The sequence below is a fragment of the Apium graveolens genome, chromosome 9, assembly GCF_009905375.1.
Source record: "Apium graveolens cultivar Ventura chromosome 9, ASM990537v1, whole genome shotgun sequence".
In the NCBI taxonomy this organism is placed as follows: domain Eukaryota; kingdom Viridiplantae; phylum Streptophyta; class Magnoliopsida; order Apiales; family Apiaceae; genus Apium; species Apium graveolens.
In genome coordinates, this window is record NC_133655.1 from 199,119,821 (window position 1) to 199,136,253 (window position 16,433).

Here is a 16,433-nt window from a genome sequence, read left to right on the forward strand (position 1 = left end):
TTCTATATTACTTGCGAACGCGTATACTTGCGTGAATATTAGTGCGTGATTTCGCCCTAACAAGTTTTTGGCGCCGCTGCCGGGGACTCGGCGTATTTGTTTAGTTTATGTACTTACCATCATTGGTCATTAGGACTCAGTGATTAGGACGTAGTAGTTAATTACTCTTTTCGGTTGTGTTTTAGGTACTTTAGCAAGCGTTTATGCAAACTCGTTCTCGTGCTCGCAAGAGGACCTTAGATACAGCTGAAGGAAAAGACGAAGTTTATGATACTTCGGAGAAGTTAGATTTTGAGGATTCGGATTCAGGAACTGAGCAGAAAGAACCAGTAAACATGGGAGATCGTATTGTTCAAGTTGATCCAGCTCTTATGGATTTTTTTCGGCCTAAAATTGATGACATTCAGTCAAGCATCCTTCATCCGGCTATTCAAGCTAACACCTTTGAAATCAAGCCGGGCACTATTCAGATGGTGCAGAATTCTGTTTCTTTTGAAGGAGCGGCAACTGAAGACCCCAACATGCACATAAGGAATTTTGTCGAGATCTGCAGCACTTTTAAGTATAATGGCGTGACTGATGAGGCTATCAAGTTGAGGCTTTTCCCATTCTCACTGAGGGATAAAGCTAAAGACTGGTTACATTCTGAACCAGCTGGGTCCATCACTACGTGGCAAGATCTTGCGCAAAAGTTTCTGGTGAAGTTTTATCCAATGGCAAAGACTGCTGCTGTGAGGAATGCTCTTACTCAGTTTGCGCAGCAACCTACAGAATCTATGTGCGAGGCTTGGGAATGCTACAAGGAAATGTTGAGAAAATGTCAACATCATGGAATGCCGGATTGGATGGTAATCACTGGTTTTTATAATGGTTTGGGGGCCCAATCTCGGCCCATGCTCGATGCAGCAGCTGGAGGCGCCTTATGGGCTAAAAGCTATACTGAGGCGTACAATCTTATTGAGATGATGGCTGCAAATGAGCATCAAAACCCAACTCAGAGGATGACATCAGGCAAGGTAGCAGGTATTCTGGAAGTTGATGCAGCCACCGCTATTGCAGCCCAGCTCCAAGCGCTATCAATGAAGGTTGATTCTTTGGCTACGTATGGAGTTAATCAAATAGCTATGGTTTGTGAGCTTTGTGCATGTTCTCATGCTACGGATCAGTGTTCTCTTGTCAACGAATCTGTTCAGTATGTGAATAATTATCAGCGACAACAGCAGCCTGTGCCAGCGACCTATCATCCTAACAACAGAAATCATCCAAATTTCAGCTGGGGAAATAATCAGAATGCTATTCAGCCACCATATCAGCAAGGAGTGAGTAAACAGTTTAACCCACCTGGATTCCAGCAACCACAGCAGTATACTACAAGACAATCATATCCTCAACAGGGAAGTGCAGCTGCACCTACTAGTGCTGATTTTGAGGAATTAAGCTGTTGTGCAAGAGTCAGGCGGTTTCTATCAAGACCTTGGAAAATCAAATCGGTCAATTAGCCAATGCAGTGCTCAATCGTCAACCTGGCACTCTTCCCAGTGACACGGAAGTACCAGGCAGGAGGAAGCTAAAGAGCAAGTCAAGGCTATTACCTTAAGGTCTGGAAAAGTAGTTGATGCTGAAAAGGCAAAAGAAGTCGAAGCTGAAGTTAGAGATGAAGAATCTAAGCAAAGGGAGAAAGCGGCGGAACCAAGGAAGACTACTGTTGAACACACTCTGCCTGAGGCTAATACAGGGGAGAAACAGCTCTATCCTCCACCACCTTTTCCTAAGAGATTGCAGCAACAAAAGCTGGATAGACAGTTCGGGAAGTTTCTGGAGGTGTTCAAGAAACTTCACATCAATATACCTTTCACTGAGGCTCTGGAACAAATGCCTAGTTATGCGAAGTTTATGAAGACTATTCTTTCAAGGAAGGTGAAACTGGATGACCTTGAAACCGTTGCTCTCACGGAAGAATGCAGCGCGGTTCTGCAACAAAAGTTACCACCAAAACTGAAAGATCTAGGAAGCTTCACCATTCCTTGCACCATTGGCAATCTAACTTTTGACAAGTGCCTTTGTGACTTGGGAGCAAGCATTAATCTGATGCCGTTGTCGATCTTTAAAAAACTGGATCTGCCTGATCCAAAACCCACATACATGTCGCTACAATTGGCGGACCGTTCCATTACTTACCCAAGGGGCATAGTTGAGGATGTGCTCGTCAAGGTGGATAAGCTCTTCTTTCCTGCTGATTTTGTTATTCTGGATTTTGAGGAAGATAAGAAGATTCCCATAATCTTGGGGAGGCCTTTCTTGGCTACTGGCCGTACCTTGATAGATGTGCAAAAAGGGGAACTTACTATGCGGGTTCAAGATCAGGATGTGACCTTCAACGTATTCAAAGCAATGAAATTCCCTACAGAAGATGAGGAGTGCTTAAACGTGGATGTGATTGATTCTGCGGTTACTTCGGAACTCGATCACATGCTAATGTCTGATGCATTGGAAAAGGCCTTAGTGGGGGAATTTGACAGTGATGATGAAGATAGCAACGAGCAATTACAATATCTGAACGCTTCTCCCTGGAAGCGAAAGCTAGATATACCATTTGAATCTCTTGGTACTTCTGACCTCAAGAACGCTGAAGGGAAGCTCAAACCATCAATAGAGGAAGCGCCTACCTTAGAGCTCAAAACATTACCTGAACACTTGAGGTATGCCTTTTTAGGTGATTCATCTATGTTACCTGTTATTATTTCAGCTGACCTTTCAGGTAGTGAGGAAGACAAGCTCTTAAGGATTTTGAGAGAATTCAAATTGGCTATAGGATGGACCATAGCAGACATCAAGGGGATAAGTCCTTCATATTGTATGCATAAAATTCTGTTAGAGGAAGGTAGTAAGCCAACTGTGGAACAGCAGCGAAGACTGAACCCGATCATGAAGGAGGTGGTGAAGAAAGAAATTCTGAAATGGCTAGATGCAGGCATCATTTATCCTATTTCTGACAGCTCGTGGGTGAGCCCCGTGCAATGTGTACCTAAGAAAGGAGGTATCACTGTGGTCGCAAATGAAAAGAATGAGCTCATCCCTACTCGAACAGTTACAGGATGGAGAGTATGCATGGATTATAGAAAATTGAACAAAGCCACAAGGAAGGATCACTTCCCTCTGCCATTCATTGATCAAATGCTTGACAGATTGGCGGGACATGAGTATTTTTGTCTTCTGGATGGGTATTCCGGGTATAATCAGATTTGTATTGCACCAGAGGATCAGGAAAAGACTACCTTCACTTGTCCATTTGGCACATTTGCTTTTCGAAGAGTTTCGTTTTGGTTATGTGGCGCCCCGGCCACCTTTCAGAGATGTATGATGGCTATATTCTCTGACATGATTGGAAATAACGTCGAAGTGTTCATGGATGACTTCTCCGTCTTTGGACACTCATATGATGAATGTTTGAATAATCTGCGCGCCGTACTCAAAAGATGCGTGGAAACTAATTTGGTGCTTAATTGGGAGAAATGTCATTTTATGGTGCGTGAAGGCATTATCCTTGGGCATAAGGTCTCTAGCAAAGGTCTGGAGGTGGACAAGGCCAAGGTGGGAGTCATTGAAAATCTTCCCCCACCTAATTCGGTGAAAGGAATCCGTAGTTTTCTCGGTTATGCGGGTTTTTATCGGCGATTCATCAAGGACTTTTCAAAGATATCTAAGCCGTTGTGCAATTTACTTGAGAAAGATGTGCCTTTCAAATTTGATGATGAATGTTTGGCAGCATTCGAGACTCTCAAGGAGAGTTTGATCACGGCACCAGTTATTACAGCACCAGATTGGACAGAACCGTTTGAGATGATGTGTGATGCGAGTGACTATGCGGTAGGTGCAGTTCTGGGACAGCGCAAGAAAAATCTCTTCCATGTGGTCTACTATGCGAGTAAGACTTTAAATGGGGCCCAATTGAACTACACCACTACTGAGAAGGAGCTTTTGGCTATAGTCTTTGGCTTTGAGAAATTTCGATCTTATCTGCTTGGTACGAAAGTGACAGTATTCACTGATCATGCAACTATTCGCTATCTGGTTTCTAAGAAGGATTCGAAGCCGAGACTCATTCGTTGGGTGCTTTTACTTCAAGAATTTGAGTTAGAGATCAAAGATAGAAAAGGTACCGAGAATCAAGTAGCTGACCATCTCTCTAGGTTGGAGAATCCCGATTCTACTTCACAAGATAGGACGTTAATCAATGAATCTTTTCCGGATGAGCAGTTGTTTGCAATTCAGGAGGAAGAACCATGGTTTGCAGATATTGTAAACTATCTTGTCAGCAATATAATGCCTCCTAATTTGACATCCGCGCAAAAGAAGAAGTTTCTGCATGAGGTGAAGTGGTATATGTGGGATGAACCATATTTGTTTAGACAGGGAGCTGACCAGATCATCAGGAGATGTATCCCGTTCTGTGAGACGGAGGGGATATTACGAGACTGCCATTCCACGGTTATTGGTGGACACTATGGAGGTGAGAAGACGGCAGCTCGTATTCTGCAAGCAGGTTTTTTCTGGCCCACCTTGTTCAAGGATGCTCATCAGTTTGTTTTAACGTGTGATCGTTGCCAAAGAGTGGGAAATTTGTCAAGGAAGGATGAGATGCCATTAAATGTGATGCTTGAAATCGAGGTCTTTGATGTATGGGGAATCGATTTCATGGGGCCTTTTATCTCGTCTTGCAATAATCAATACATCTTGCTGGCAGTCGATTATGTCTCAAAATGGGTCGAAGTTAAAGCTTTAGCGACAAATGATGCAAAGGCAGTGCTAAAGTTTCTTCATAAGCAAATTTTCACAAGGTTTGGAACACCTCGGGTAATCATAAGTGATGAAGGATCGCATTTTTGCAACCGTAAGTTCACTTCTATGATGCAGCGTTATAATGTGAATCATCGAGTAGCTACTGCCTATCACCCGCAAACAAATGGTCAAGCGGAAGTGTCTAACAGAGAGATAAAGCGCATTCTAGAAAAGGTTGTTTGTCCGTCAAGGAAGGATTGGTCTTTAAAGCTCGATGAAGCTGTTTGGGCTTACAGAACAGCATACAAAACTCAACTTGGGATGTCACCGTTTCAGTTGGTGTACGGTAAGGGATGTCATCTACCGGCGGAGCTTGAGCATAAGGCCTACTGTGCATTGAAGAAATTGAACCTGGATTTAGATGCAGCTGGTAAGAAAAGAATGCTTCAGCTTAATGAACTTGATGAATTTCGACTTCAAGCGTACGAGAATAACAAAATGTATAAGGAAAAGGTGAAGAGGTGGCACGATAGGAAGCTACATCCTAAGTTATTTGTGCCAGGGCAACAAGTTCTGTTATTCAACTCTCGGCTCCGACTTTTTCCTGGGAAGTTGAAATCAAGGTGGTCTGGACCTTTTATTGTCAAAACTGTGTTTCCACACGGAGCGGTGGAAATTTTTGAGAATGATTCGGACCAAGCATTCAAGGTTAACGGTCAGCGGTTGAAACAATACTATGGGGACATGGCAAACCGAGAGGTGATTAGTGCCATTTTGTTGACTACGTGAGAAAGGTACGGAACGTCAAGCTAATGACGAAAAAGAAGCGCTGCGTGGGAGGCAACCCATGAATTGTTATTACAGGAACCCTTAGAAGTTAATAACCTATCCAAAAACACAAAAATATCAGAAAACAGGGCCTGAAAAAAAAAATTTCCAGAGACCCTCTGCGCGCCCGCGCAGCTATGTTGAGCGGCCGCGTAGCTTTCTGCGCGCCCGCGCAGAAATGCTGAGCGGCCGCGCAGGGGTCGAGTTCTAGAAAATTTTTTACAGTTCAGAAAAAAAAAAACAAACAAAAACACAAAAACCCATTACAGCCCATAAACCCACGAATTCTTTTCCCATTACCCCATGATTTTATCCCTCAACCCCACTCCTAATCTAATTTAACCTACTCCACACCCTATATATACATACACCTATCCTACATATCTCCCACAACTTCCTACACTTAAACCCTCTCATAAACATCAAAAAATCAGTTCTTACACACTTTTATTCACAAATCAATGGCACCCAAGAGAGCACGCACTATTGACAGCAGCAACACAGTTCCTACTGCTGATTCATCAAGGGGTACTGCTGCAAGGCCTCGGTTAACTGACAGAGCCGCGGAGGAGGAGTACACTAGGCTGTTGGGGAAGCCGATTCTGAAGGAGAGGGGGTTTTTACCATCAGGGAGGGATGGTGAGTTGTTGCCCATGATTGCAGAGAAGGGGTGGATAGCTTTTTGTGAGTCACCCAAAGCAGTACCGATGAGTGTTGTTCGCGAATTCTACGCGAACGCGAAGACTGAAAAGAATGGGTTTTCTGTAGTTCGTGGGCTGACGGTTGATTATCATCCTGCGGCGATTCGCCGTGTGATTGGACAGCGAGAGAGGAAGCCCGAGGAGGAGAACTGGAATGAAAAGACTGCTGAGGATTTTGACTTGGATTTGATTTGTGCGACTCTCTGTCGACCGGGCACAGTTTGGAACCGCAGTCCAGCCAATAATGAGTATCATCACTTTCCGGAGATCGCTATGAACAGGTATGCCCGTGCATGGAATGCATTTATATGTGCTAATATTTTGCCTTCTTCACATGCACACGAGGTCACAGTTGAGAGAGCACAGTTGTTGTGGGAAATTCTGAATGAGGAATACTATGTGGACCTTGGTGAGTTTATCTACCAAGGAATTCTGAAGTTTTTGAGGGGAGCAAAGCATATGAACATCCCTTATGCATCCACGGTTACGAAGCTATGCCGAGCAGTAGGAGTGAACTGGCCGGCTCATGAGCAGTTGCAGTTGCCAGCAGCTCCGATAGATTCTGGCACTCTGAATGGGATGCAGGAGTGGACCGGTGGTGAGCCTGAGGAGCATGGACTGGGTTATCGTCTTCCAGGAGGGCGTCCAGCACGAGGTGCTACTATGGCTAGGCCAGGGCATGGTGAGGCTGGTTCTTCGAGAGCTCAGGAGGGTGCTGGGATGGGTGATGCCCAGTATAGGAGGCTTTCACGGCGGATGGATGCCATGTATGAGACGCAGAGCAGGTTTGCTCAGGAGCTCACCCTTGCGTTAGGGACTGCTTTTCGAGGCCTTGGAGCTGATATCCAGTGGCCAGTTTTTGGTGAGGACTCTGCATACCCGCCGCCTGATACTCCACCCATTGAGGGTGATGATGATGATGACTCCGAGTAGGTATACCCTGTGTTCCTTTCTACTACCTTCACTGGGGACAGTAAAGATTTTAAGTTTGGGGGTGGTAGTTAAGGAATATTTTGTGTGTGTCATATAGCTGCATATTCATGATAGTTAGTTCATATAGTTGCATAATTTTTGCCATATAGTTTTTTTTATATAGCTTTAGTTGTTTGTCAAATCATATAGCTCATGCATATACCATGATCCCTTTTGCAATGATTTATCGACTGAATTGTGATATTGATACGAGTGTAGTGATAGCATTAAAGTGATATTAAGTTGTGTAGGTTGATATGCATGCTAGAAGCACTTGTATTGTCACTAAGTCTTAGAGAATGCTTAAGGACTAGATTGTTGTTATGATCTGATTATTTTCGAGGATAATCTATATATTATGCTTAGAATTTGATAATAGGTTCTTAGTGGTAAAGGCATGAAAAAGAAAAAAAAATGGAGTAAAAATGGAATTTGTTGCTAGTTGTGGCTAGGCGTCAAATGGCTAGTAGCCGGCTCGCATGTTATGCGAGTAGTCTAGGGTTGAGCAAGATGGAGCGAAACGCACTTGCTCAGAAAAAAAAAAAAAAAAATTTGCGTAATTGATCAAGAGTGGGCTCTTTGGTATTCGAGTTATTAAGTTCTTAGGGGACTTTGTGCCTAGTGACCTAAGGCTTTTAGAGTCTGGGATTCGCTAACCTAACGCTCGTTACATGGATACCATTATATAAGTCTTTTGTGGACCTCACTCATTGCACGGTCAAATAAGCATTTGAGTTGTAAATAAAAAGCACGATTCCGTAGTAAGCTCCAGAGTTCTTGTAGTGTTGTATATCACTTTGTGCCTAGAATTTTTATTCTTTGTATAATCGTAGGATTGCCTTGAGGATAGTTTAGTCATAGTAATTGGTCTAGTTCCAAAGCATATCTGTTAAGCATTTGCACACACCACGTTTCTGGCGGTATGTCCGTTTGCATAAGTTTCTTGATCTTTAGTGTCTAACTGCATTCATTGAGACGTGACAATTTGGTTGGTTAATTGTAGTAAGGGGGATCGTTGCATTTTCATATAGATTGCATTCATGAATATTTTTATTTGTTTTTGAGTCTGTGACGCTTGAGGACAAGCATCGATTTAAGTTTGGGGGTGTGATAAGTGGCATTTTATACCACTTAGAACGTCTTAAAATGGCTTAAATTGGTGTCTTGAAATCAAGTATTTTGTGTATTTGATGCATTTTTCTAGTGTTTATGCATTTCAGGGTATTAGTTGCATTTCGGAGGAGGAATCATCAAGAATAAGCCTTGGCATGTGTTCACCATTGCGAGAGGAAAAGAACGGGCATATTACGGCGAAGAAACGGAGCAAACATGGAATTTTTCCAGAAGGGTCCTGCGCGCCCGCGCAGCAATGCTGAGCGGCCGCGCAGCAGCCTTGCGCGCCCGCGCAGAAATGCTGAGCGGCCGTGCAGGTTCGGGGAAAAAAATATATTATTTTAGACTTCTACTTCTGTTTGGCTTCCAACTTCTATTTAATCTGAGTTTTATGGGACTATTATATAAGTAGATTTGAGACGTTTTTCACAGAGTATGAAGAGGAGATTATGTTTTAGATTGTGTTTTGCAAGAAGCGAAGGAGATAAGGAAGAAGACCGATTTAGCACACAGCAACGAAGAGGAATCATATATTCTTGTGATTCTTGTTTCGTTGTAACGTTGGATGCTAGTTTTCTTGCTTTGACTTATTTACTCTTGTGACGTACTCTGTTTTAATATAATCAGTTTAGTTCTTATTTTCTTGTGTTTGTTATCATGATTTCATATGAACCCATGATGGCGATAAGTTCTATTATGGGCTAATCGTGATCATGGGGTTGCAACGGATTTATTATGGAATTCTTTAGTTAATTGTTTAATACTTTAGTATGTGATGATTGCATGATATCTAGTATTGGTTGTGCGTATTCGTCTTATGTGCGTCGCGAACATATAAGATAGGGTGTTAATCTCTTGTGAAGTGACGGTGGATCTTGAGATTTAGAACTTGCCATGCTAGCATAGGTTCATGTACATTGTGCATGATTAATGGGTAACTCTAACAATTTTATTTGCCCTATGTAATCAAAAGGAATAACTTGTGCTTAAATCGTTGTGTTGTCAATTTCTGTAGACATATAGGAACTCAACATAATTGATGACTATTCAACTTCTATCTTAATTGTGGATGTTTGGTAGAATGGTATTAATACAATGAAAGTTGGCTTTTATCAGTTTTGTGTTATTCGATTAATATCATCACTGTCACATGCTAAAGGTAATAACTATGGCTATAGAAGGAAGTAATAATGAAATTGTGATCTCATGAGTGTTTTATTATTGATAAATTGAAGTGTTAGTTAAGTGGTTAATTAAGTAGTTAATTATAGTTAATATTTAATCAACAATTTTAAGTGTTATTATCTTAACATTGAGAAGTAATCATACATTGGTGAGTGAGTTAAATTAGACAATAAATTAGTCTGAGTCTCTGAGGGAACGAACTAGAAAGTATTCTATATTACTTGCGAACGCGTATACTTGCGTGAATATTAGTGCGTGATTTCGCCCTAACAATGTGGTATTTTCCAATTATACCGAGATTCAAACGGATGTTTAAATCTCCTTCTACATCTGAACTAATGACGACACTCAAAGCAGCGAATAGAAGACGGAAAGATGCGCATCCAGCCGACTCTCCTTCTTGGAGAAATATCGACAATAGGTGGCCTGCCTTCGGTAGTGATGTACGAAATATTCGTTTGGCGTTGTCTGCATATGGTATAAACCCACATACTAATGGTCTAACCAATAGATACTCTTGTTGGCCAATAATATTAGTGACTTATAATCTTCCTCCGTGGTTATGTATGAAGAGGAAATTTATGATGCTAACAATTTTAGTTTCCGGTCCACATGAGCCTGGAAATGTCGTTGACGTATATTTACAGCCTTTAATCGATGATTTAAAGAAGTTGTGGGAAGAAGGTGAACCAAATATTTATGATGCATACAACAAGTCATATTTCACTTTAAAAGCAATTTTATTGTGGACAATAAATGACTTTCCTGCATATGGAAATCTGTCTGGATGCGTTAATAAAGGTTATATGCGTTGTCCAGTATGCGCTGATGATATAGTTGCCAAGTATTTAAGCCATAGCAGGAAGATGTGTTACCAAGGCCATCAGCGTTACTTGGCTAGGAATTATCCATACAGGAAGTAAAATGCCCCTGCTACCGCGATATATATTTTTACATCTATGTTTTATTGGATCTCGCACTATTATATTAACTCTATATTTGTTTTAATAAATTTGATAATATTTTCAGAAAAGTAAAAGGAAACGGAATGATCCTTTAACTGATTTGCATAAGGTTCAGTCCTTATTTAAGAATATGGAAATCAATAAAAATGTTCTGAAGCGCTTTCAGTTGTTGTATAAACATGCAATGACATTCATGAAGTCCACTGGAAACTCCATTCAAATCCCGTTCGATGTGGAGGTGTTTGGTGTTGTGAAATGAATTTTCATTTTGCATGAAAACATAATTGCTTTGCTTGAGTTTAAAATGATTGGCCAAGCAGTAATTTCTGCATACATGGCGTGAGTAGTATAAATTTTTTAATTATTGTCTTGTCTTCTTGTCGATAATTTCTGCATTTATATTCTTGTTTTTGTATAATTTCATTTTATTTGCAATGCAGATACTTGCATTGCATGGTTTGTGAAAATAAAAATTTGGAGCAATTTGCTTTCTGAGATCCCGAAGTCTCGTTTACCTTGAAAAGCAATTTTGAAGATAATTTGGTTAGTCGATTTAAAGAGGGTAATCCTGATCGTCGCTTTTTTATGCCACATAATAGCAAGTAAGTACATAAAAAATATCTCCAGATTTATTATAAATCGCTTTATTTATTTATTTATAAGCATGAAATTCAAAATGATAAGATTCTGATATTAAATCTGTTTATTTTAAATATTTATAAAAAATAGCTTCCATTGGATATTGGTTGTGATTTGGGTGGGCGAGGTTTTCATACTCAATCCTCTGCCTCGTTCAACTACCTTTCCTCAGTTGGAAAAAGTAATATCAAGGTATTTGCATTTAATTTCGAGTGATTATTTTCATTATTGAGATATCAATAAATTTGTGTTATTGATACTGCTAAGATGACAGGACTGTGATTGCGTTCAATGTTCATGCCGGAAGGGGAAATAAAGCACCGACTATCAGATATATTACCGTAAGAACCAGGGGCATTAATTTACTTATTAGTCAGAGTTTTTTCGGTTAGATAGGGGCATTAATTTACTTATTAATTGGTCTGAATTTTTTTGACTAAATAGGGATGCCCCAAACAGCCCGGTGGAACTAAATGCGGCTATATTGTTATGTTGTATATAAAAGAAATTGTCATGGATAATGAAATGACATTTGTTAAAAAGGTATATTTTTTTGTTTAATTCATTCTTGATATAATTGGTGTACATATAATTTGTGGTAGAATTCATTGTTACTAATTCCTGTATGTTACACTTTTCAGTGGTCGACAAAGAATCGAAAGGTGACTGTTGCCAAGGCTGAGCTGGACGAGGTTCGATGTAAGACTCTTAGGCATATCGAGTCCTTCTTATAAAAAGTCCTAATCTGCAGCTCCTTTATGTAGACTGAATTTGTAAGAATTTGTAAGAATTTGTAAGAGCTACTAGTGGTTTTTGTTGATAAATATAATGGGGGAACTTTAGTTGGTAAATTTCTGTTTGGGATGAACTATGTAAATGATCGATGGTGGATGTCTAGTACTTGCTTTTGCAGTTATGTAGTTTGTTTGGATTATGAAGTTTGGTTGGTGGTTGATATATGTACGTACTTGGTATAATCTATGGTAAATCATTGAATGTATGTTTATTTTTGCATTTATTTTTGCATTTGTTTTGGTTTGGTTAATGTATCATATTGCTTTATATATGATAAGTTTAAAATGATATACATGACATATGAATGACTGAAACCATAGTGAAGGTATACATTGAAGAAAAATACATCATATTGTTAAGAAAAAGGATGTCTAAACTCTGTATAGACATCGGCTAATAAGCGATGTGTAATGCACCTACCTTTTTCATCGCATGCAAAGACATCGCTTGGATTTTAAATAGACATCGGCTAATAAACGATATATATTCATAAATTTCTAGTAGTGTGAATATAGATGGGTTCAATAGTGTTTGTCTATGGGACCTAACTGATCTACAAAAGAGGAGAAAATTGATTCTATTTCCTAATCCAAATTTAAGATGCATGCCTCTCTAATTATATTTGCCTTTTTTAAATGTGTCTTATATGTAATTTATGGACAATCAATATAAAAGAATACATGTGATGGATGTAAATACATGTGTCACTTATACATTATACCATATATATATGTGTGTGTTTGTGTCATTTACACACAAAAACTAAATTCACTAGCATTCAGAGGCACTTAATACTACACTTGTCTATAAATTCAATTACAAGGGCTTAAAGTAACATACATTTAACTATTTATTTAAATCATAATGTAATTGAACTTTTTTATTGTTTAAATTCTAAAAATGAACATAAAAAAATCCACAAAACCTATGTATAAACCCCTATTTTCTAGCCCCTTTTTCCTCATGTCACCTAACCTTTTTTCATTTGCTTTCTCCCTAAACCATTTTCCCAAACAATATTTATTTAGAACATAACCATCTTATAATGACAGTTTGGAAGGATATAACACATTTTAATATTTATTATCTTCAAGTTAAAAAATTCTTATAACTTGATTATTTTGATTATAATATCTTTCTTAATAATTTAAATTTAAATAATTTATTCAATATGGGTACTCGATTCTTTATTAAATTTATAACTATTTTAAAAAAATTCTCCGATACACAAAACATATCCACATGTAAAAACTTTAATTAATAAGAAATTCCTACAAATGAGATAAATGTATATATATATATATAGTGAAAAAAGTTTTGGAGACCACTTTTTCAAGGGGCACCTTGGAAACCACATATGTTCTGTATTCAAAATATATATTTTATGTTTTACGTGTATCAGTGATTCATTAAAATTGTTGAAAATCATTCAAGTTTAATAAGTTTCAAGCTGAGAAAATTTTGTGCAAACTTAACATGTTTTGCAGAATAAAATATTTTTGTAATATTTTATATGCACTACATACATATTCAAGATTTTAAATTAAATAAGGATCTTTGTAGAGTATGATTCATAAAATAATATGTTTTGCAATGTTTTTATGCAATATTTTACTTACTCAACCTCCAAAAAAAGTGGTCTCATAGAATTTAAATATATATATATATATATATATGTATGTATGAGTAAAGTTGGAGTGATGGAGTCCATATATGTTCTCCCAATAATATATTACATAAAAATATTGCAAACATATTATTTTGTGAATCATGTTTCATAAATATCATTGTTTCACAAGTGAAATATTGCAAAACATATTATTTTTCTGAATTTTTTTATTTTTCAGAATATCCATGTTCATGTTGCATAACATATTATGCTTCCCAATATTCTAAATATAAAATGTATGAGATTTGCAATAATTCTATTAATATAGTGATATTTGTAAAAAATGTTTCACAAAATAAACTATTTTGTAATATATTATTAGTTGAATAATTTTGGACTCTAGTCCTCCACTGAAATGGTGGACTCTAAAGAACTTAATTCTATAGAGTTGATATGTTTTTTTCTTCTTATGATTAACGAAAAAACTTAAATTTCATACCATTAAGCTACCACAACCTTTATTACACTTTTGTCAAACACGGACTTAAATGGCCCGTACATTTAGCTCTGGTTTAAGATGCCAATATAAATGAACTTCTTAAATTTCACATCCTGAAAAAACATAAATATGACAAAGCCCTTACTAATATATGTTGGTATTAATTTTAACCTTGTTTTATTAAATATGGGTTGTTTTTCCTAAGATGGGACACATACATTTCTGCCGTGTAACTTGTTAGAGGTGGTCTTGGAGGTGTAGAGAGTTTTTAAATTATTCAATAGTAAGAACTATCCTCCATAAATTTTAACCTATTTATAAAAATAAATAACTATCTTAAATTTAATAAAACTAAATCACACAAATATTTATTAGGTATAATTAATGCTATAGTTTGAAAACTTTGAGTTTTAATGGATGCATTTATGTTTGGTGGCTTAAAACAGCCCCTCATAAGATGTGTACCTACTTGGTGTATACCAAGGATCAAATCAAAATGTAGCTCTTGGTGATGCAAAAGCAAAGGACAAGTTTTAATTTTAATTAAGAATTAGAATGACAATAACTTGTGAATTGATGTTAAGGCTTCTATTGAAAATACTCCAAACCCTTGAAATTATAAGAAAAGGCCCCTTAAAGAGACATAATTAATCTACTACAATTTATAAGTCTTTTCAAATTATTGAATCCTTCTGAGTTCAATGGAACCTTTGACCTCGTTGAAGCTAAAGTTCATCTAAGGGAATAAAGAAAGACTTTTGGTATAGTTGGAAATAAGAGAATAATAACATAATTTTGTTGCATATATGCACAAAGGCGAGACTAAATATTGTTTGTAAGGAAAAATAGATATGAAAGAGAAAATTACCAGACCAAGGATTAGGTTCACAATAATGCTTTTAAGGAAGTATGTTATAAGGTATTCAAAGCCTCAGATGGAGCTTAAGTTATAGATATGAGGCGCGGAAAGCATGAATGCTGCAAGGTATAAGATTAAGTTTTGTGAGTTTTCTTTTTTCAAAAAAAAAGTTTTGTGAGTTTTCTAGGTTGTACATTTCCATGTGCATACTCACGAAGAAAGAGTGAAAGATTCTAGTCAGAACCAAAATTATGATTCTGAATTGAGATAATATTATAAGAAATCTTAAGATATCTACCATTAGTTCAAGAAGTAGTTATTATGAAAAGAGGGAGTCAATTATGTTCCAAAGACCGATGGTAAAGAGAGGAGGTCATCATAGTTAATGAGAAAATTTTAAAGAAATAATATAAAATTAAGACGAAAAGAAGGTGGTGTAAGAAGAGATGATAGAAGCAATAAGAATTGAACATTAGAATGTAAGGATGCGCAGAGATGAACCTAATAATATAAAATTAAGTGACTGAAGACAAGAAGTTAGATTCAAAGAGACCCCTACTACAAGAGTCTAAGATTTACAGGAAGAAGAATTGAAGACATTTCCATTAAAATATTACCACATGTTATAGCTGTTAAAGAAAATAGAAATAAGATGATTAATTGTTATTATGGTGAAAAGAAAAACTCATTATGCACGTAAATGCAATCAAACTTTGAGGGAAAATCTCCCCAAGCAGAAATAACTACAACAACAATAACGACTTACCCCTTGCACCTTAAAAAAGATGGTAAAAAATGCTCTAGATGACATCGATGTAATTTATGTATTGATGAATTTAGGTCCTCGTAAAATGCATATATACTAATACGAGAAATTACTTGGGAATATAGACAATTCCACTCAGTGAAATTATGACGGTAGAATTTGCGAATCAGGAAATCCTTTCAGTAAATTGTGTGTGTTATGATGGCGATCCAAGGACAAATATTGAATGTTGATTTTATTATAATTAACATTGGAGAATCTAATAAAATATAAAGAATAGATTAGTTAACTAGCTATAATACTCAGATTAGCTGATGTCTGGATTATATAATAATAATGGACGGATGTTATGTGAACATAAGTGGAACCAAGAAATTGTATTAAAGATTTAATCTACAGGATTTTTACCCCAAGGGTATCAGGTTTACATAGTATATATTGTAAATTTAGGAAAAGGGAAATCAAGAATCCAATCTTGAGGAAATTTATGTGATTAATGAGTTTAAGGATGTATTTTCTAATGGATTACAAGGATTACTACTTGAGGGAGAATTAATTTTCTCTACATACTGCCCAATAATAACAACCATTATAGAAAGCTGTAGTGAACAACGCTCATTAGAAGTGAATGAATTGGCAACAAAGTGACCATAAATATTTAGCAAATGATCAATTAAGGTTAAAATATTACAATAAGGAAGCAACAATTGTATTTATAAACAA

General features: G+C 37.3%; 1 non-coding gene across 1 annotated transcript; it reads right to left on the reverse strand.

Annotated features, from left to right (window-relative positions):
• Positions 1 to 728: 728 nt before the first annotated feature.
• LOC141688213 (small nucleolar RNA R71) lies at positions 729 to 835 on the reverse strand. Its single transcript, XR_012561671.1, has one exon. It is a non-coding gene; the product is annotated as a small nucleolar RNA R71 (small nucleolar RNA).
• Between the last annotated feature and the right edge of the window lie 15,598 nt (positions 836 to 16,433).